The sequence below is a fragment of the Clarias gariepinus genome, chromosome 15 (genome assembly GCF_024256425.1).
Source record: "Clarias gariepinus isolate MV-2021 ecotype Netherlands chromosome 15, CGAR_prim_01v2, whole genome shotgun sequence".
Lineage (NCBI taxonomy): Eukaryota > Metazoa > Chordata > Actinopteri > Siluriformes > Clariidae > Clarias > Clarias gariepinus.
In genome coordinates this window covers 32020569-32038115 of record NC_071114.1, presented here as the reverse complement: position 1 = coordinate 32038115, position 17547 = coordinate 32020569, and the positions used below count along the sequence as shown (strand labels likewise).

At 39.9% G+C, this 17547-nt stretch overlaps 1 long non-coding RNA gene across 1 annotated transcript; it reads left to right on the top strand.

Annotated features, from left to right (window-relative positions):
- Positions 1 to 1328: 1328 nt before the first annotated feature.
- On the top strand, positions 1329 to 1980 carry LOC128543375 (uncharacterized). The gene is made up of 3 exons (XR_008365714.1): positions 1329 to 1463; positions 1559 to 1707; positions 1824 to 1980. It is a non-coding gene; the product is annotated as an uncharacterized LOC128543375 (long non-coding RNA).
- Positions 1981 to 17547: the final 15567 nt, after the last annotated feature.

Below are 17547 nucleotides of genomic sequence, written 5' to 3'. Positions count from 1 at the left end.
ATGGGTTTCTTGAAAAAAGCAAAAGTCTGATCCATGGTTTTTAACAAATAAAAAGAGGCCTTTGCGCGTCCCATTGTTTCTTAAACCGTTGGCATTAAGAGAAATGAACGATACTGACATAAACAAACAGCAAGGAACAGCTGTTAACACGAATCAAACAAGGCACAAAGTCAAAATTGAGTGATAGATGAGAAGAAAGCTGAGATGAACAGAGCAAAACTGACCGATTAAACTGATATAACACAAATTATAGAGTATCTTAGTCAGAAGGTGTTTTTAAAATAATCATAATAATAATCATTTTAATGCTAACATTCTGTAAAAAAATGAAGCTTTCATAATTAACACCTGTTGTACAATTATCTCGCTTCATGTTGTGAACATTATATTAAGATGTTGTTTATAGAGTTTCATTTAGTTCCTTCTTATTAAAGCACTGTTGTTTTTTACGTTATTTAAACGATCTCTTTTTCTCTTTTCTTCTTTCTCACCAACCTAGATCATCTGTTTGTGCATCAATTCCAATTCGAAATGTCCTCTCACACTTTTCCTTTGATTGCGGCTCAAGTAGATGATCAGGTTGGGATGCCACCCAACAGTGTAAACAAGTAAGTACAGTTGTAATGTCAATTGCCTACGCAGAAGTTAGGAAACTTTTTACACACAAAAAAAATGTGTGTATTTTTAGTATAATCTATGAAGAAAGTTTAAATTAAATGTTATTTATTTATTATTATTTTATTTGCAGATGTGAGAGCTTTGAAAGTGAATTAGCTGGGCTCTACACAGAAGGTAAGTAAATGTAAACTATCGGTATTTTTCTTGAAAGCTGACATTAAGTGTTTTTATTAATTCAAATTCAAATTTTATTTGTCACATACACAGTCATACACAGTACGAAATGTATTGAAATGCTTATTACTTGCTTAGAATGTTTAATATTCTTTAGTATTATTGTATTATGCCATCAAAAATGTAATATTACATGTATTTCATCATAATAAATGTATTTCACTAATTGCAATGTGATTTATTAATTAATTTATTTTTTTTATTTTTGTGGATTTAAGGTGGTCGTGTAGATCTTGACAAAGTTGCCAGTGTTGTACAAAAGTACAGCGGTACAAAAATTCCCCTGAAAAAAAACAAGTGACAGTCTTCGAGTGTGTGGGCAGGATGACACGGTCTATGGTGGAAATGAGGAACAGCTAGAAGCCTGGAAAGATTTCTACCTACCAGAGAGAATGGAAATGGTGGTGATTGGTGCGATTGATAGGTTCCATTTTGTTACATTTGGCCAGCAGTTAGTTCTCTTATTGTGTGAAGATGGAAAGATCTTCGCCTATGAAGATGAAGAAGAAGAACTCCACCTCGTAGCAAGAAATGTAAACGAACTGTTTGAAACTGGCCTTACCTTTCCTGGATTAGAATGCTACAAGATGGGGGAATGTTTCGAGGACGATGTGAGAATTCACTTTTTCATTGGAATTTTTTGTAGAATTTACAAACTGTTTTGTAGATTTTTACTGTGGTCCATTATGCTTTATTCATTTTTTAGACAGAAGAAGAATACAATGAAATCATGGAATCTGATGAAATGAAAAAAGAGGAACAGGAGTACCTCGATTTCTATGAATCGATGTGGAGTAAAGTACGGGAACTGTGTGGGTACTCAAAGCACTGAATTTAAGGTGATGCTCAATGCAAGTAAGAAGTTCGGGGGGGGCGACACACTAATTTCATCAAGTTCATTGCAGTGTCCCATGCGATTTTGAAGTAATTTTCAGATTTTTTTGATTGCTTCTTGTTTTTATTTTTTTTAGGGTGAGGAGAAAAGCATGGTCCAGCTCAAGATGAATTCAGAAACAAAAAGTGCTGGGAGATGTTCGCAAAGATATGGAAATTGTTCCTGTAGATAAGAACTCAGAAATGGTTAAATTAATTAGTTACAGAAATGTCAGAGACCACTTTTATGATTTCTGAACAGTAATGTTTGGGAAAAAACAAAAACAGTGGTCACTGACTTTTGCACAGTACTGTATATGTGTGTGTGTATATATAAATAAAGTAATCTTGAACTTTTCGATGGATTTCACCTGCATTCAATTTAAATATTATGTGATAAATCCACCTGTTCTTGCAAGGCTCCAGAGTTTGATAGAAAACAAGTCACCTGTTACACCCCGGTCTAGGTCGGGCCGTAACAGGAGTGAAAGAAAAAAAAAGGGGTGGGGGGGGGGGGGGGGGGGGGTGAGACCAAAAGTGGGTTTGCTTAGTGTTTATTTACAAAAAGGTGAATAAGCAAATCCCCAAAAGGTGGCTGTGAGCTTCAGAAGCCGACAAGGCCAAAACAATAAACAAAATTCCCTCTACCTAGTACCAAAAGTGACAACTTACCTGCACCAAAAATAAAAAAACAGAAATACAAGACTCTTCCCTTACTCTCTAACTAACCACAAGCCAAGAAAAAACAAGGGGCAAACTAAATGGCGTCGACTTCTTACTAAGCCACTCAATAAAGAGTTAAATACAAATATATATATACAAAAGTATTTACAAATCAAACCAACAAAACAAAGGGCAAATACGGTAAAAAGCGTAGTCAAAACAAACAAAAGGGTCAGACACGGAATAGGCGAACAAAACCAAGCAACCATTAAAAGGGCAAAGTCTAAGAGTAGTCAGAAACGTAGCAAAAGGGTCATACACCGAATAACATTCAGGAACAAGCATAGGATAAACAGTAAGCAAAGACAAGGTCTGTGGCATGGTGGTCTGAAGGCCTTAAGTCGGCCTCTGGGTTGACTGTAGGACCAATCATCTGGGAGGAGGCGGGACCAACAAAGGACAGGCAGAGCAACAGCCAATAGATTTCTGGCAATGGAAGAAGTGGGCGGAACCTGCAAAGACAAGGAAGACACAAGCCCAATCAAATTCAAGGTTCATGGCATACAAAAGGCCAAAGAGAGATGCAAAAGCAAGTTGCAAGGTCAGGTCAGGTAAGGTCATGTATCTCACACAGCTGATGTGGTGGAATCATCATTTTCGTAGACCGTCAGAATGCTAACAGGCACATCTCGGACGACTGCACCCTCTGGGTCTGTGTCCTAACAAAAATCAGAGCCATTATGAAATACAAGGGAAGACAATTCATTACACTGATATTCTACTTTCATCATTAGTGCTACTGACTTTCCCATTCAACTTAAGTGTTACTGGCAAAAACGACAGATGAGACCAGAAAGTGTGAGTGTCTGAATCAGTGGCGGCTGGTGAAAATTGTTCCTGGTAGGGCTGATGTGACAAAATATTTCTTTGCTTAGTCCAATATAAGAATTAAAATCAACAGTCAGATGATGATTACAATTAACAGTAATGATTTAATCTCCTCCTCAAAATCACCAGTTTCACAGATAAAGTAAATGAACAAATTTCCATTGTATAATACGCCATGCATGCTTAAGAGAGTATCAAATACAATAATCAACATCAAAGGGTATGATCAGCTGGATCACCTTCCAAGCGAAGTTGCATCTCAAAGTGGTTCACACAAAGAAAAACAGTTTTAAAAATGCAATTTAACACAACAGTCTAAAACGGGTATATTAATAAGGATCTCACCGAATTTGGTGGAAACTGCTCTTCGCTCGTTAAGTTCGCCATCATTACTCTGATTGACCGCGCCTCTCTCTGATTGACCGCGCCTCAAAAGAAAAAAAAACTTAAATCTCGCGGTATTTTCTGCGGCTTGGGGCAGAATTTCCAGCGCCCCAAGACCATAAAATTCTGAGAACCTGATTGGCCGCATATTTATTAATTTACCCTAGCAACAGCTACATGACTGGCTATTTGGCTGCACTCAGGGGCGCTTTTTCTCAGCGCCCCATGACAGAAACGATACAAGTCTGTCTGTGGAAATTCACTGGTGAATGAATGTCACTAGGTGGGAAATGTTGTATATGTTATTCATATCGCATGTAGACACATACTGGTGGGTAAACCGAATTTAAAAACTTAATTTGTAAAAAATATATTTTACATTTTTAGCCCCTCTTATCAGGGAGGGCGGTGCCCCAGCGCCCCCTATGGGCCGGCCGCCACTGGTCTGAATGTCAATGAAATTGTCTTTGTGGTAGACAACATTTATGCAGGAAGAAGCAGACAACACATGGATTTAGAAATTGTGCATAATTTCCTAAAGTACATGCAACCTGCATCCTGCATTGTGACAATCCAAAAAAGACAGATGCTATAACATGATTGCCCCTTAGATGTTCCGCAAAGTGTATTACCCACAAAATTCCAAGCCGAAGTTGCTATGAAATCATACCCTCAATGGTAAAAGCACAGCTACAGTTTGCAAGTCTATTAAACACAAACACCACCACTTACAGTGGTTAATCAATCGGAATGTAGGTCCTACCGTCGCGGCGCTCGGCGGTACCGTTTGGCTTTGTGCGTTTGCTGGCTTTTACCGTTGAGTGGCGCTATATAACTACAGGCTGACGCCTCATGCCTTAGTTTATTTTCTGCTGGATTAATGAGACACAGAGTTTTAGAACTGCACGTAGTAGCGGATAAAATCAAGTAAAACATTGTAGTTAAACAAATTTATAATCACAGAACTAAAATGACGATACAAATGTAGAATTTAAATGAAATTAAATCTTATTAGGATCAAATTTAAACAAAATAAATGTTAACACAGTGAGCCTTTAAATTTTATCACGTGTAACGCGTGTAGGGTTTTGTGTCGTCTTATATCTTGTGTTCTTTAAATTTATAGTAGATTTATTAACTAAAATAAATGACCATAAAAATTATAACATTGTCAGGACGTTCTACTGCGTCAGCTGATGTTGGTCATTCAGCCCCGCTTGTGTTTTTGCGTTATTATAAGAATGAAATGCAGTAGACTGTTATGATCTGTAACGGATTCGACCCATGTTGCACGGGCGGCACCATAAAGCACGGACACGAGGCGAGGTCTTACGGGAAAAGGGTAATTTATTTAGGCAAAATGGGGAAGGAAAGTGTTGAGGGAGGAAGAATTGAAAGAAAGGGATAAAGGTTGTGCATGTGCAGTTCCGGGGGCTGTGCCACACTGGCATGCGGGCACACAGCTGATGCTAAGTGTTGGTGCGAGTGGCAGAACTGAGCACGCGGAGGCAGCGCTCCTGCACGCTCCCTCGTGACGGCGCTTCTCCCGCTGTCGATGGCCGGCGCGAGTTCTCGCTGACGCAAAAACCTAACCACACTTTTCCTCTTCGGCAGCGGGGCTGCGAAGGCGGGCACGGTGCGGGAGTGAAGATGCCGCGGGAGCTCGCGCAGCTCTTTCTCGCGCTGTCCTCAGCGCGGAGATCAAAGGGCGGAATTCTAGTGTCCTTGTTTAAAGTCCCTGGGGCGCGTCACATCGCCCCACTGACATGCTTCTTTCATATTCTCCATCACATCACGTACTTCCCAGACCTCAGACAAAACTCCGCGCCTTGCTTTTATAATGCGGAGCAAGCCCGAGATCATATTAACGTTAATTATCGCCAGCCGGCACAAATAAGCGGCCCCGTCCCTTTGCCGCCTATTCAGGGAGCCTACGGAGTGAGGGAGTAGTTATAGTAGATTTGGGCGTACACCCATCACACGCGCACGCCGTGGCAGATCATCATAATTGTCCTAAACTTGTATTTCATAAGGTTTTCCGAGCGGTGGTACAGCGCAACGGGGGTCATTATTTACTATTAAACATTAAACGAATTTACAAAACTTTATGCGTGCGATTAAGCGCTGATTCTACGTAGGAAAGTAAAGAAGAGGATCCTGATGCTCAACATTCCGGAGACCAAACCCCATTTAAATTAAATTAACAAATATTGCATGTAAATAACAATAGCCCACGTTTAAAAAAGCATTTTTATTTAGATTATAAAAAATAATCCTGCATCTGTTTTAGGTGTTCCAGCTGCCACTGTTCTAAAATTCAAATTAAATCAAATCTTATTAGGATCAAATTTAAGCACAATAAATGTTAACACAGTGAGCCTTTAGATTTTATCACTTGTAATTAGAAAAAAAGCGTGTATGGATTTGTGTCATCTTATTTCTTGTGTTCTTTAAATTTATAGTAGATTTATTAACTGAAATAAATGACCATAAAATTAAAACAGTGTTAGGACGTTCTACTGCGTCAGCAGATGTCGGTCTTTCAGCCCCGCTTGTGTTTTTGCGTTATTATAAGAATGAAATGCAGTAGACTGTTATGATTTGTAACGGGTTCGACCCATGTTACTCAAACAACTCAGTTCAGGTGTAAGTAAATGTCTGTGCTGTTTGGGGGAGGGACGTGCTAATGATTTGGTCGGCTCTGTGTGTGTGTGAGAGAGAGAGAGGGGTGTCGCGGTCGTTTTCAGTGAAACAAAGGCTCAGCTGAAAAATGTTAGGCACATCAGTCACTTAACCACCAATAAAAGGTATTTGAGTGTTATGATAGTTGTAATATAACAGATGCGCACTGAATACTAAACCTAAACCAGGCACGGAGATTAATGAACCAAGATAGCCCCCATAGCCGTTTAAAAAATAAATAAATAAATACCAAAGAATATTATTGTGTATAGACTGATTGTAACGGCTTTCCAATAAGCCGCTGTGTTGGTGATATTAAAGGAAGTTCTTGGACGCGTACAAACAGAGACCATAAAAACGATGTCGATGCAATAATATGTCTTACTTTATTGGTGCTCCATTAACAATCATCATAAATCCACTTGTTGAAAATATTCATCAATGTTTCCAATCCATAATCAATGACACAGTATTACATGGTACTCTGTTGTGCGGTCAAAAACTGTGTGCTTCCTAATTACCAACAACACACACCTGGCTCTTACACCCGTGCTACCATTATACTGTGTCACAGTGCCACCCAGTGGCCAAAGTAACTTTACAATGAATGGCTCAAACACACCAGCCCCTTACTTGATTATGGCATAATAATTGCATATTCATATACAGTGGAGGCTTAAATAATTCATGATTTATACCAAAGATAAAAGAAAATATTTGACTATTGTATGCCCTATTTATTTTGTTACTTCTAATAGGAGGCAAAGCTTACTAACTGGATGTACCAAGGTGTTACATTTGGTTTGAACCTTTACTGAACTCACTAAACCTCTGTTGTCTGTATAAGTCTCCACGACTTTTCAAAAAAAGCCATGAGCCACGTGGTGCTGTAGAATTGGCAATAATTACAATGTCTCCAGGGGTAAGATTTCTACGTTGTTTGTTCCATTTTTGCCGCTCTTGTAACAAGGGTAGGTATTCACGTACCTATCTTTTCCAGAAAAGATTTGCAATATATTGCACTTGTCTCCATCTTCTTCTGGCATACAAGTCAGACCTTTCAAACAAACCAGGCGGCAATGCAGGATTTCCTTTCATAAGCAGAAGGTGATTTGGTGTAAGAGCTTCCAAATCATTAGGATCATTGGATAGTTTAGAGATAGGTCGATCGTTCAAAATTGCTTCTGCTTCACACAAGACAGTTTGAGAGCTTCGTCATCCAATATTTGTTGTCGAAGAACAGTACAAAGAATCTGTCTCACCATTCGAATTATACGCTCCCATATTCCTCCATAGTGAGAGCTTGAGGGTAGATTAAAATTCCAATCTACTCCCTTCTGCAGTAAGGTCCTTTGAATCTTTTCATTATTTAATGCTGTTAGTGCCTCTCTTAGCTCCCGCTCAGCGCCAATAAAGTTTTTCCCATTATCAGATCTCATGTGAGAGACCTGTCCACGACGACAGACAAACCTGCGCAAGGCATTGATGCATGAATCCGTATCGAGGGAATGCGCCATTTCCAAGTGAACAGCTCTACTTGCCATGCAAGTAAAAATAACTCCATAGCGTTTCACTTTACTCCGTCCTCTTTTAACTTCAATGGGGCCAAAAAAATCCACGCCTACATTAGTAAAAGGTGGTATATCAGGGGTAATCCTTTCTACTGGAAGGTCTGCCATCTTCTGTTCGCCCAACTTACCTTTATGACGTCTACAAATGACGCATTTGGAGATGATCTTTCTTGCAACAGAGTTGGCATTTGTTATCCAGTACTTGCACCGTAGTTTGGAAACCATCTGATTTCTGCCACCGTGACCCAACTGTTCATGAATGTCTCGAAGTATGAGATGGGACACATGTTGCTCCTTTGATAGCAAGATGGGATGTTTTCTTTTACTTGGCATAGCTGACTTACCAAGTCTTCCTCCCACCAACAGCAGTCCATCATGCCACATAGGATCCAAATTAGAGACAGAACTACTTCTCTTAACATCACTACCTCCATCCTTAAGCTTAGTAATTTCCTCTTGGAAGTGTTCCTGTTGGCAGAAACGTATGATGCTAATCTCTGCTTTATACAGATCTTCCACTGTCAAACCTTGTCGGCCTAGAGAGTCTTTAAATTCTCCCAATTTTGCATTAAAAGCAACACTATCCATCTTCTCCAAAGACAACTCCTTCCGTTTACGACTCAATTCCAGCAGAACTTTCTGCAGCTTCAAAATCCAGGCAACTGCAACTTTCAGATGTTTCCATTCAGAAAAGTAATGTAAAAGTTGATTTGTTGCATTCTGTCCATTCTGCAAGATGACGGCATTTACCTTTACTTCCCTTTTTACTTCTGGGTCATTGTTATTCAAAGTCAGATCATTGATGGGGAATTGTATGTCACTTGGCTTCCAGAGGAAACTAGGACCATCAATCCATCGCTTATTGCTAAGAAAATATTTCACCTTTAGCCCACGAGATGCATCATCTGCAGGATTTTCTTTAGTGGGTACGTATCTCCACTGTTGAGGCTGTGTTGCGTCTCTTATGTAAGAAACTCTATTAGCGACAAATGTATAAAACCGTTTGTCCTCGTTCTTAATGTAATTAAGGACAGTCGTGCTATCCGTCCAAAAAACAGAATCTTCCAATGAAAGTTGCAACTCCTTCTTCAACATAATGTCAACCTTAACAGCTAAGACAGCCGCTGTAAGTTCTAAGCGAGGTATGGTCACAGGTTTCAACGGTGTTACTTTGGACTTACCCAGTAAGAAAGCCACATGTACCTGTTTTCTGCTATTCAGCATCTTCAGGTACGAAACTGTGCCATAACCAGTTTCACAGGCATCAGCAAAGTGGTGTAGGTAAGCATGAATGGGCAGTCCAAACTCGATGGGTTTAAAACATCTGTTCACCTGGAACTCTGCAATTTTATTCAACTCGAAAATCCACTGGCTCCACTGCCCCCGGAGGACCAACGGAACAGGCTCATCCCATCCCAAAGACCGTCTACACAACTCCTGCACAAGTACTTTGGCAGGAAGAACAAGTGGAGCAATAAAGCCCAAAGGATCATAGATAAAGCTTACCACTGATAGAATGCCTCGCCTTGTGCAAGGTTGGTTTTTCAAGGAAATCTTGAATTGAAATGTATCAGCTTCCACACTCCACTGAAGACCTAAAGCTCTCTCAACAGGCAACTTGTCTCGATCCAGATCCAGCTGCTGTATATCCTTGGCTCGATTTTCTTCAGAGACTGACTGCAACACTTTACGACTATTACTAATCCACTTCGTCAAGCGAAAGCCTCCTTTCTGACAAAGTGTACTAAGATGTTTAACCATAAAGATGGCCACTTCCTCAGAGGACACGCTCCTCAAACAATCATCCACATAGAAGTTATTATCGATTGTGTGAATCACTTCTGATGGAAAGTCAGCTTTGTTATCTTTTGCTGTTTGTCTCAAGGCATAGCATGCACAGCTTGGGGAAGACACAGCTCCAAAGAGATGAACTGTCATCCTGAATGTTATAGGCTCTTTAGTCAACACTCCACCCGGCCACCACAAGAACCGAAGAAAGTCTACATCTTCTGCAGCCACCTTAACTTGGTGGAACATTGCTTCAATGTCTGCCATGAAAGCTACTGGTTCTTGCCTGAACTTTAACAGTACACCTACTAAAGAATTAGTAAGATTGGGACCTTGCAACAACTGACTGTTAAGTGATGTTCCTTTATATGTTGCTCCACAGTCGAACACAACTCTTAAGGATCCCTTCCTGGGATGAAACACCCCGTGGTGAGGAATGTACCAAACTTTGCCATCCGCACGAGAAAGTTGATGATCTGGTACCTTCTCAGCATAACCTTTGTGTACAACGTCAGCAAGAAAGTGTGTATATTTTTCATGAAACTCTCGGTTTCTTTCCAGTTTCCTTTTTAAACCATATAGTCGTTGCTTAGCAACACATAAGTTGTCAGGCAGTATGACATTGGCATTCTTGAAAGGTAATTTTAGACTGTAATGTCCAACCTGGAGTGTTACTGTACTATCCATTATGCTCATAAATCGAAGATCTTCCCTTGACATTTCTTTCTCATCAGCAGTCCTTTCACTGAAATCATGATTAAACTGATTTTGAAGCAGCTCTTCCAGTTTAACAACAGAAATTCTATTAACAGCAACAGAATGACCATTTTCATTACTATGGTCACTGTTTCCTATCACAGTTCCATTGACAAACCATCCCAAAAGAGTTTTAATGGCAAAGGGCCCATGACCATGACTATTTATGATTTCATAGGGTTCCATCACATTAGATGCATTAGTTCCAATCAGTATATCCACACCTGCATGAATGTATGGTATTTTTATCTTCTCCAAGTATGACCACTTGGATAACTCCTCTTGAGTAATAATGTTCTCTGAGTCAACAGGCAGCTTTTGCTGTGTGTAGACCGCAGGAAGTGGAAAAAATTGGTTGGTGTTTATACCACTGATTTCCAGTCCGTCAATACCACTGCAGGACACAGACTTTCCTTAACTTATTGTACGAAGAAGAATGTTGCCCTTCTTTCCAATCAGCTTAAGCTCTTTCCACAAATGTTCTGAACAGAATGTTGCAGAACTTCCCGGGTCCAGGAAAGCATATGTCTGCACCACCTTGTTTCCTTTAACGGCTTTTGAACTGGTGTAATTGACATCAGATTCCTCTCATTACCAGCTCGTGTGACCACAAGTTTGAGCAGACACTACCTTGCGCCTTTCCTCTGGCTCTTTTACAGTTACCTTTTTGTGATATATGTGAAGGATTGTGGGGTGTGTTCCTCCATAAATGTCACAATTCAGACGATTCTGACATTGCTTACTCATATGTCCAGTCCCTAAACATCCAAAACAAATTTCTTTAGCTTTCAGGAAGTGAATCTTGTCTTGTTGAGTCCTTTTCTTCATTGCAAAACACCTTTCCAGCAGATGCTGATTAGTACAAAACAAACTGTTTCCATTAGACTTGGATACAAGACAAAGTCTTTTGCTGTGAACTCGACAACATCAGAGAATTTTGCCCTGCTATGATTAGCCTCCATGATCTCACAAGCCCTAGTTCGCCATTGTTCTCTCAGCTTGTATGGTAGTTTCATTACAATCATTTTCATGTTACAACATGTACGCAAAAACAAAGCATAAGCCTGTAACCCATGCACATCCTCAGCCTTTAAAGTAGACCAACCCAAGGCTTTCTCCATATAGGCAGCAGATACCTTAAACTCATTACCAAAATGTTCCTTCAGTAACCTTTTGGCCAATGCATAGCCTCTGTCTGGGGCCATGTGTTGGCAACTGCGGACAAGGTCTTTAGGCTGACCCTTTGTAAACTGCTCGAGGAAATACAAGTGATCCCTATTATTTGTAGTTTTCTGTTCAACGCCATGTTCGAACGCTCTGATGAATGGGATATATTGCAGTGGGTCACCATCAAATACTGGAATCTCTCTTTTTGGTAAAACACGAGGATTTACTTGCTGTTGAATGAAATAAGTTGTTAACTCCTCTTGCCTCTTTAAGACTTCAACTTGAGGTGGAAAAGCATGTATTGGATGATGAATTTCCGAGTTTGCATCATGTTGCATTTGAACAGAACCATGGAGATTAGGTTGATAAGATGATTGGGGCAATTGTTGATCCTTCCATTTATTCCTTTGATTCTGAGTTACATCATGCGTTACGGAGACACCCGCTGCTCCAGCTGAATTCACAGGCACATATTCATTTGCATGTGGATTTAGACATTTTGACTCAGAAGTAGGTTCATCCATTTCATTGACCACACTTTTTTCACTCTTCTTTGATCTTGAACTTCTATTGCGGGAACATTTGCTTTGATTTTCAAACCTTTGCAACACAGTGATCTTTGCTGTTGAAGCTGCTATTTGAGCATCCAATTCCAACTGCTCCTTCTTCCGTCTCAATTCCTCCTCCTGAAGTTCAATTCCATGTTTAGCCTTTAATGCAGCAGCCTGGGCCATAAGAGCAGCCTTTTCTGCCTCTGCTTGAATACATGTGGATGATATGGACGAGATACTACTACTGCTGCTGCGTGAACTGCGTTTACTATGTTTGGAGGCAGGATGAGATACATTTGAGACGCTGTCTCCAGGACCTACATCACTCTCGGCATTGCCAGCTTCAGAGGCTTTCTGATTTTCTGGCTTGTCTGATAACCATTTATTTACACGTTTAATGAACTCATTGTTTGGAATCATCTTTGCTTTAAACCATATTTCATGTTTTTCAACCTCCTCAACTGGTAAAATAACCAACAGTGACTCATGAGTGTCTTTAGCTTCTGAACACAACCTCTTAAAATCTTCAAAGGCTAAACGTACCTCAGGTTCATATTCTTTACCATCATCATATATTAACCTATTAATTGACTCTATTAGTTTCTGAGCCTTATTTAATTTTGCCTTTCTTGACCTTTGCAAGGTATCAAGTTTTTCTACCAGAGCTTTGGCTGTTAATTTAACTGCTCTTTTTTCTCTTTCAGATTCATTGTCAACACTAGACAAACTTTGTTTTGACACAGTAACCCCTTCAGAATTCATACACTCTTCATTTTCCATTTTGCAAACAGTTGTGAACAAACAGCTTAATACATAAAACAACGTCAGTCAATCTTTGCAACCAATGCATTGGGTTTACGCTTAATCCTTGTGTGCACACGTGATTTCATATGGCCATTGTAAATATTGTAAAAACGTACCTATATTCCCGTTGATTAGGCCTGCAGAGAAACACAGCGTAGATCCAACGACAGAGTACAGCAAGCCAGGAAAAGTTTAATCCAAACGACTCCAAATACCGGTGTTCTGGATCCAAGAAATAAATCCACAAGCGTCTTGAAGAAACGATGTCCTCATGTGCCGAAACAAAAGCATGTAACCAAACATCGACGTGGTTTTCGTCCACAAGACGCACAAGTGTTTTCCTTTCTCCAGTGAAGCACAGTTTTTGACTTTTTGTGTAACGGCTTTCCAATAAGCCGCTGTGTTGGTAATATTAAAGGAAGTTCTTGGACGCGTACAAACAGAGACAATGAAAACGATGTCGATGCAATAATATGTCTTACTTTATTGGTGCTCCATTAACAATCATCATAAGTCCACTTGTTGAAAATATTCATCAATGTTTCCAATCCATATCCACTGACACAGTATTACAAACTTGTTGCCTCCACACGTTACTCTGTTGTGCGGTCAAAAACTGTGTGCTTCCCAATTACCAAACACACACACACCTGGCTCTTACACCGGTGCTCCCATTATACAGTGTCACAGTGCCACCCAGTGGCCAAAGTAACTTTACAATTAATGGCTCCAACACTCATTAAAAACAATGCAATTTATGCTATCATAAGGAAAATAACAAGTTCTTCCATTCCAATGATTAAAAAAGGTAACAATGTCAACTTTAGAATCTAGAATCCAGGAGATTAAAATTACACAAATTAATATCACTGAAAGTCAGCCTCAGATTCAAGGGGTTTTTATTAAAGTGTGGAGAAGTGCATTTCAGTTCCTCTGAATGTAAAGGTGAGAACAGCCGATTCACACCTGGGGAGGGTGATTAATTTGTATTTGAATGTTGTCTGGCATTGTAAAGCACTATAGTGACACTAAAAGAACAACCCAGGATTAATAGGAATTCTTATACTGCATAAACATTATTTAGCACAAAAAAATTCCTCACGCTCGGGAAAACTATGCGTGCGGTTGAGCGCTGGTTAGACTATAGGAAATTAAATCGGAGGGTTTTTATTTAGACTATTAACAAAATAACCTGCGTCTATTTTTAGGCGTGCCAGCTGCCACTTTTTAGTTAGAAGTTTTCAATACAAAGCTTATAATGTCCACATGACATGACGGAATAAGGCACGGCTGGTGATGATTGGGGTTTGTTGGGTTACAGTGGATTTTACTACGCGGTGTGAGTGCAATGGCCATCCGTCTGCTCGCGCTGACTCTGCTCTCCGCGGATGGCCCCCTCCCACCTCTCGCTCCTTTGAAGTTACTGGGGCGCGTTCCATTTGCCCTGCTTGCATGCCGCACTTCCGCGTTGTTGCACGCGCGCTGAATACACAGCGCGTAGTAAAATCCACTGTAGCCCAACAAACCCCGAGTATTTTATAGCGCGGGGTGCAAGCCCGGGCAACGATAGCAACGATAGCTCACCAGTCATGTGTAATTCTGCGGTCCCGCTGCTTCGCATGTCTGAAGGGGAGGCCGCCTAACTAGTGAGCGAGGAGCGATATTGATTTGGGCGCACGCCGTGACAGGCTGAAAAAACTGTGTCAGATTAATGTGCAAAAACTATATAATAAAACTATATAAGACTACATGCCTTTATAAGACTCAACTTTTATTTAAGCGCACTCACAATAACGAAAAAACGTTGTGATTTTGTAAGTGTGATTTTGTAAGTGTTGTGATTTTGTAAGTGTTGTAAGCTGCGCTGTTCTTATGGCGTTATATTCCTGCCACAATTCTGAGCGCGTGGTTTAACATTTTGAGAGCAGACAATGCACTCTATGCGCGTGCAATGTCTCCACTGCGCGCTCAACATCTCGATTCTGCGCGTGCAATGTCTCCCCTGCTCGCTCAACATATTCTCCGCGCGCGCTCGACTCTGCCTGCATGCGCGTGCAAAATTTATTTTCTGTGCGCGCTCGACTCTGCCTGTGCGCTCGCTCAACTTTGTCCAGTGTTACAAAACTGCCACAAAACCAGCCAATCACAGACATCCACACACCACTTTTGATTGGCTGTTCCTTCTCTATCAGCTGGAAATATCGACTGCATAACGCATACTATAATTTGTATAGTGCTTTTAAAATGGCCATTGTCTCAAAGCAGCCTTACAAAATCAAAATAAAATGATAAGAAATTTAAATTATATATAATTATATAAAAATAAATTATATAAGGGAAGCAATGTAAATAAAGTTTTTATTCATAAATATTATAAACAAATATTATAGTATTTATTTTTTATTTAATGAAGTATTAGTATATACCAGTTTCGTTTGCCCATTGTGTGTTTTTATTTACGTACCTAATTACGTTACCATATAGCTCATTGTTAGACTACATCGACTAAAATTCAAATCGGATAACTTTACTTATAAACCTTTATTTACAACGCTTCCGTTAAGCGGTCGATAGTAGTGCCACTTGATTGGAGGAGAAACAACCGATCAGAAGTAGTGTGTGGAAGTCTGTGATTGGCTGGTTTTGTGGCAGTTTTGTAACACTGGACAAAGTTGTGCGAGCGTACAGGCAGAGCCGAGCGCGCACAGAAAATAAATGTTGCCAACTTAGCGACTTTGTCGCTATATTTAGCGACTTTTCAAATCCCTCTAGCGACAATTTTTTAAAAAAGCGACTAGCGACAAATCTGGCGACTTTTTCTTGTGTCACTGGAGACTTTTTGAGACTGATGTACTGTCTGTACTGACTCTTCTCAACTTGCCACAGCAGCTGCCGCCGCCGGCCCCTCCCCCGTCCCAAAGCACTCGCAGGAGCCCCCCACCCCCCCTAGTGTTAACTAGTGTTAGTGTTGAGGGGGGTAAAAACTAAAAAATTTGGACTACTCTGTTAAATTGTTAATGTAGATGGTATTTAAAAAATGTTACAATGTTATGGTTAAACTGTTCATGTTTAAATGTTCTAAGTGGATTATAAGATTATAAAGATAAAAAAAAACAAGCAAAAAAAAAACATCAACAGAAAAACAAACAAACAACAACAAAAAAAAACTCTGCCAAAGTGTCTCATTTGGGTCACTTTTGCCGGTCCCAAGCCCGGGTAAAGGAGGAGGGTAGGAATTGTGACATTAAAAAAACTAAACTAATAACACTAGCTTTCCTGTTTTTTTATTTAGGCTATTATATATATTAAAAAAATAAAAACAGAGGCCTACCATAAGCATATATTATTCTTTTTCTATTCTATCATCAGCATTTGCTAAATGCACTGTGTATAAGCTAACTGAGACATGGCAAAGCATTTGCATGTCTTTGCTCTTTTGTTGATTTTAATTCCTTTAAATGTCCTCATTTATAAGTCCCTTTGGATAAAAACATCTGCTAAATATGAAAAAAATGGTGATATATATAGTAATATATATTTATATATCTATGTATAAAAACTACGACGGTACGATGGAGCTTTAGTGCCACGTTAAAAATTAAAAAAATGTAAATCTACAAGAATAAACTCAATGTTATGAGATAAAAGTCGAAATGTTACAAATGGGTTTGTCAGATACAAATACACATTCTTACCATATTTCAAGCTTTAAATAAGTGTTACGTAACTTTATGAAGCCATATGACAGAATTGCATTATGCAAATTACATGATGACGTCATCTAGCGACTTCTACGACAGCCAATAGCTACTTTCCTTACTGACGAGTTGGCAACACTGCCCTGTGCTCTATGTGGGCAGCTGAACTTTTTGTGCCCGATGTCCCCACATTTGAAGCACCTCATGTTCCCAGTGCTGGCGTACAGCATTTATGATTTCCCCTCATGAGTGACCCTGAATGAGATGTCCAGAGTGGACCCAGTCAGGAACATGAGCACTATACGCCTGAAGGACAAACAGGACAGTGCAAAATGGTGTGCACTCACCGACAGTGTAGTTCGCTTGATTGCTAAAGAGATGCTGCCCTTTAGTATCGTCGAAAAGCCGGCATTTCGACGAATGCTGCAAACATTTGACAGCCAGTATGAATTGCCTGGGAGAACATACGTGTCACAAACGGCAATTCATGACAATCAAAGAAAATATCCTTTGATGGCCAAGTTGGCCCAAAAATAGATGTGCATTTGTGCTACAAGCACCAGCTCTGAGAGAATGTTTAGCACAGCTGGCAACATTGCTATTTCTTAGAGATCCTGCCTTAAGCCACACAAAGTCAACATGTTGGTATTTCTTGCACGGAATCTGCCATAAAATCACTATCTCTCTCTCTCATCATTGGTGTACATAGACTGCAATTCACTTTTGTTGCTGGAGAAATTATTTTTCAAAAGTTTTTTGCATATGGCTTGAGGCTTTTTGTTTGTTTGTTTACAAAGGTTCTAACAGGCAGTTTTGCCTGTTATGGAATGCATGTTGAGCCTATTGTTTAATATTTTTTGAAGTGCAATT